The sequence below is a fragment of the Sinocyclocheilus anshuiensis genome, unplaced genomic scaffold (genome assembly GCF_001515605.1).
Source record: "Sinocyclocheilus anshuiensis isolate Anshui unplaced genomic scaffold, SAMN03320099.WGS_v1.1 scaffold2514, whole genome shotgun sequence".
In the NCBI taxonomy this organism is placed as follows: domain Eukaryota; kingdom Metazoa; phylum Chordata; class Actinopteri; order Cypriniformes; family Cyprinidae; genus Sinocyclocheilus; species Sinocyclocheilus anshuiensis.
In genome coordinates, this window is record NW_015548375.1 from 130,111 (window position 1) to 136,305 (window position 6,195).

Consider the following 6,195-nt stretch of genomic DNA (forward strand, 5'->3'; position numbering starts at 1 on the left):
TATATATATATAAACTAATTTTAATAGCAATTATTAGCAATTAAAGATGGGTAATTATTAAACAATTACAAAACTACATACATGCATAGTTAACAAAACTATTTTTTACAGAACTAGCTTACATTGTATCACACGTCTTTTACCTTAACACAATGAAGTGAGTCTGATCTTGGAGTTCAGTCTCATTCCTCCTTTGTTTTAGAAGCCACTTTAAAGTACCTGTTAAACAGGCAAGAACATCATTATCAGAACATATAAAGATAAAAAGGAATCAACTTGCTTTATAAAGTGGCAGCCCTCGGGACTTAAACTGACGCATTCTGTCAGTCCAAAATAAATTATAAACACATGCATACAGCATTAAAATGTACACAACACATTTCTATCTCTTTTCACACAAATTATTATTACAAGGGGCAGATTATTGATAAACAAAGCCTTGTTTTGCACGGTATCGTGCACAATAGTATGTATGACTTCAAAACACTTTTATCGTAATTCATTATTTGTACAAATTTGCATTATATAACCAGCTCCATATGGGCTTTCTGTTGTATTAAACTTGTTCAGTAGCAATTTTTTTTTACTTCTTGAAATTTATTTCTGGAATGGCAAAGCCAAATTAAAATAAAACCTTACAGGTTTCAAATGATATGAGTGTGAGACTATGAGTCAGTGATGACAGAATATAAATTTTAATCATAATTGATCAAATACAACAAAATTACATTGGGTTTTATCATGTCTGTAACTGATCTGTCTGCACTTCTTATTGATTCTTCAATTTTACATTGAATCACAGTTGACTTATTGACAGCTTTTTACTTCGGAAATTAAGAACTATGACAATAATAATGTGTTTTTGTTGCTAAAAAATAGCTTTTTGTATAAAATAACAGGACACATTTTTGAGCATGTTACACTTACCTACAACAACAATAATCTTGTGAACCAGATCTTGCATAATGCAATTAAATTGGATCAATCTGAAATAAAAAAAAATTAAAAAGCAGGTCTGATCAAAATATTTCTCACTTTGTTGATGGTGTATTAGTCCATTATCTCCAATATATAAAGAATGAAAAACAGCGATGTTAAACCAACATCAACCAGATTTCTTTCACTTGCACCCTCATCAAAAGTAAGACAGAGACCATGACACACTTTCTTTTTCTGTTCCATCAGGCATTGTTTAATCTGGGTGTGTCTAACATATCTAACGATCATTACAGACCAGAACGAGAGTTGAAAAATAATGCACTTTTTTTCCACTTTAATATTTGTTTTTGTGTGTGGGCAAAAAAAACAAACAAAAACAAAACATTATTGATATAATGTTAGTTAATGTTATTATTGACATATTATATAAAACATTTATTGAACCTCAAGCCTCAAACATTTTAAAGTAATTAAAAAATTCCATTTCATGACCGTGTTAATTTAAATTGCCCTAAACCTTTAAAGTTTACATATGCTTCACTCTTAATAATAATAGAATAACAGACTTCAGAATAATAGTTAAATAATGGATTAGGAGTAAAATTTTAATTGACAATCTCAGTTTCTGTAATGCAGAATAATTCATACAATACAATAAAAGGAGTTACGGGGAAAACGTTCCTGGTTTATTTGAAAATGGACTTTGACAAATGACTTGGTTCAGAGAGTTGTGAAATCAATGGCTCTGAGTGATTCACTTATTAAGCAGGTCTAATTCAAATAGCTATCAGTGTTAGGACTGTTTAAAAAAATAATTTTGACTATAACACACTAGCAATTAATACAGTAATTAACAAAAGTAGAATTTGTAACTTAAATTTAAGGATAAACACTTTAGAAAACTTTGAATGTGCCATTTTAGTTATTGGATTGAGCTATTTGTAGCAATATTTGGATAAATATGTTTTTGAATGCCGTTGGCAGAACCTGTTCTGAGGTTTCTGAGGGATGAAAAAAACTTTGGCACACATGAACAGACAAACCATAACTTCCAAAGTAAACATGATCTTTATGTTGCTAATCACAATAGAATCTATAAAATGCTAACAGATAACGCCATCTCTTCCTCTTTTTTAACATTTTTTTTTTAATTATAGTTATTATTAAGTTATTAAGCTGTTATTATCTGTAATGTTATTAATCTGATAGATTTTGAGCCAGATATAAACCTGCTCAATACTTTCTACTTCTGAATCTCTGTTTCTGTACTTTTACATACAATTTCATTAAAATGAAAATAACAGGACAAGCTACAGTTTGTGCCACTTACAATTGACAAAACAATATGAAGAGTTTGATTTCGTATTCAGCTTCTAACATAAAAGCAAGATAAGTAGGTGCACTGTACAGGAGTTGTGATACTACTGCATTCTGCAGTTTTACATGGGCACGAAATTTGGATCAATATTCCCCCAATCCAAATAACAAAGGGCTCAATGGAAAAGAGGTTAATACACTTTTAAAAATAAAGATTCCAAAAATGAGTTTTCACAGCAAGGCCATGAAAATTCATTTTGGTCCCCAAAAGAACTTTTCAGTGAACAGTTTTGAAACAAACCATTGTCTTAATGCGAAGAACATTTTAATAATCTAAATAACCTTTTACCACTATAAAGAACCTTCAGTTGAACAGAAAGAATCAATGGATGTTAAATGCTCTTAATGGAAACATCAATGCCAATAAAGAACTTTAATTTCTAAGAGTGTACAGCAGTTTCACTCAGCTGTTTTTTAAAGTGTGTTGAAATGTTTCAAAGCAAAAGCATCTTCCCAGGCAAGTTATAAAATGCTTTCAGTTCTATTTTGCAAGTGCTCTGTTTATCTCAGCTATCAAAACAACCAAATAAGCACAAACAACTGCAAAATATGGTTATTTTGTGGCAATTTCAACCATTTATTTAGGGTGGATTGATCTTCTTGCTGACATATTGATTACAGTATCCCAAGTACACATACAATGTGATTCCTGAAGGTTATACAGGACATGCTTAAATTTTTACCTTTGACTCAACAATAAAATCAAGGGTCTGATCTCGCAGTTTGGTCACATTGTTTCCTGTGTTCAAAACAGTTGGTTTGCACCACTTAGTATGTACTTCATCATCACAAACATACACTCAATTCCAGTCTGCTTGGATGCAGGCAACATAATCACCATCACATAGCAAGAGAGTGGCCCATAGCAAAGGTGGAAGCAGACAAGCTAGATACACTTGACAAATTCAAAATAAGATATATATTTATAATGGCAAGGCCTTAACATAAAGTAAAGTAAAAGTAAAGTAAAGATGATGTTTGATAGCTGTGCATTCCATGCAGGTCTGCATGGGCATAAAAATTCATATTCAATCCATGGATCCAATACAAAAGATTCAATGATAAAGGATCCTTCTGGTCCTGAAACCCATACAACACACTACAGTTAATGTTGTTTCAGGTCCATGGAAATGTCTGAAATAAAAATTATATGAAAAATTATTAGTCTGGTTGAATCAGCAGACACCTACATATCTGTGACAAATATGTAAATTCTATTCACTATTTTATGACATTCCAATTTTCTCAGTTAGAAAAATATCACTTACAGATTTTGCAGAAATCAAACTGCAAGTCATGCAAACATGAGTGTAAATTTCATCTAATAGTTGGGGGAGAAAAAAAATAATTTCTCAAGATACATTTTTGAAGGGAACACAAAGATGTTTTGCCTTTAGGCAAATTGCAGCTCTCTGGCAAATTGCCTAAAATAATTAGTTCACTTCCAGAATAAAAAAAATCCTGGTGGTTTACTCGCCACCATGTCATCCAAGATGTTCAAGTCTTTCTTTCTTCAGTCAAAAAGAAATTAAGGTTTTTGAGTAAAACATTCCAGGAGAAAATATAGTGGACTTCAACGGGGACCCAATGGGTTGAAGGTCCAAATTGCAGTTTCAATGCAGCTTCAAAGGGCTCTACATGATCCCAGCTGAGGAATAATCTAGCAAAACATTTAGTCTTTAACTAAAAAAAAAGTATATACTGTACACTACATAACAGGGGTCAGCAAGTAAGTTAGGCATCGGGCCAAAAAAACATTTCGCCACTAGATGGCGGGCCAGAACATAGTCAAAAGATAATTTAAGAAATTAATTGATGAAAAATGCAACTAGAATTGCCTGTGACAGACTGTTACAGTGTCTTTTGTAACTGGTAGTGAGCTGTTACTCTGTGTTAAATCATGTAGGAGGACAGCCATTAACAAAAACTCTGTCCGGCAGAGTATGTGAGCAGAGTAGAGTGTCAACAATTTCCCCTCCTCTGCTTTCCGAGCATTTAATAATCACTCCGCACCAGGTTCACCATTTCCTGCTCCACTCCTAGCAGAAACACCGCTCTGCGGCTAAAGTATTTCAGTATGTTTGAAATATCACAGTTCTGTTCATAATGTATATTAAAATATAAAATAAATAAAATAACAGCAGAGTTTCAAAGTGGCTTTGTTACGAATCCGGTTCATGGACTTCCGTCCAATTGCCACCAGAGGTTGCTCTTCCATTTTAGTGACTCTCTCACTACACAGACTTTCACATGTCACCCCAGACTACATTTCCCAGCAGCCATTTCACCAATCACACGTTCACCTGAAACCAATCACACACACTATATAACACCCACTCAGATCCTGTTCAAACTGCCAAGTATTGTTTTAGTGTTTATGCTGTTTAGTGTAGCTACTTTACAGAGCCATTTCCCTGTCCTTGTTTAAGTTTTCTAGTTCTAGTTTCCATAGTCTAGTCAAAGTCTTGCATTGCCTGTTTCCTGATCTTTTGCCTGTGTATCTTGGATTTACCCTTTGCCTTGCTGTTTCGGACTGTGTTTGCACCTCGCCTGGACTATTGCTCATGTTACTGGATTACCCCTCTTGTCAAGCTCTTTGGATTATGTTCACCGTTGATCGACCTACGATTGTTTATCGGATTACTCTTGTATCTTGCCCTCAATATACCTGTTGCCATTGTCTGACCCTCGCCTGTTTCTGACCGTTCTATGAATAAAGCTTTGCAAATGGATCCGCATGTCTCTCGTCCCTGTCGCCCCGTTACAGGCTTATTAGAACACTAGTGTTCAAACTTTTTTCCTACCACATGACAAGCTAATAAAATGGTTGTCAGCATTAAAAGGTATAATTGCTGCTGCGAGTCAAAACCACACTCCGACTTTTAAAAATCCGCTCCTCGCTCCAGTCAAAATCACACTGCTCCACTCCGCGCTCGGCTCCCACTCCGCTCCGCTCACATACTCTGATTGTGAGTAACTGTTGCTGTCATGACAGGTCTATTTCAGAACCAGCCGCTATCAAAATAATCTTGCTGCGGGCACGGGCCAAATATCATTGCTGGCGGGCCAGTTTTGGCCTGCGGGCTGCGGGCCACCGACCACTGCCATATAATATTCTCTACAATATATAATGTACACACAAATGAGATCTGTGATCTGTGACCACGACTCCATACATTGCGTAATCACATTGGAAAGGTTATGTGTGGTTAGTTCTTTGTCTGTGTACTTCGGTCAAAAAATGAAGGGTAGGGCAAAAAACTCTCATTTTCTCTTCCATCTTCAAAATTTTCCGACAATCGCTGTTTTACTTTTTTTGTAAAGGGCGTTTGACTCTCTTTGCACGTTCACTTTGTAAACACTGTGTTGGTACTTCCGCCTACATCACGTGTGACCTTTCCAGTGTGACTACGTAATGCGTGAGGTCGGACTGGTGCAAGAAGACCATTTGTAGTAGTAGTAACTTTATTTATCCCGTTATGGAAATTTTGTTTCAGTGTCTTGTTTCAATATGCGGTTCTCACAAACGACAGTACAACATAAATTTCACAATAGACACAATACAAATGTAACATCAATTAATCAAGACGTGCTAATTACTGAATGAGATCTGCTCATTACATACAAATAAAAGGGGAGAGGAAAGAGAGAAGAGAAAAAAGAAAAAGAAAAAACCCTCTTTCTTTCCTATCTTTCATTTAAGAGCTTCACTGCCTGTGTTATAAAAGATTTTTTCCCTCTATTTAAAAAAAAACACCGGTATCCTGAATCTTCTACCCGAAGGCAAAAAAAACACTTTTTGTGGTTAAAAAGTGTATATATATATATATATATATATATATATTTTTTTTTTTTTTCTTTTTTTTTTCTTTTTTTTGA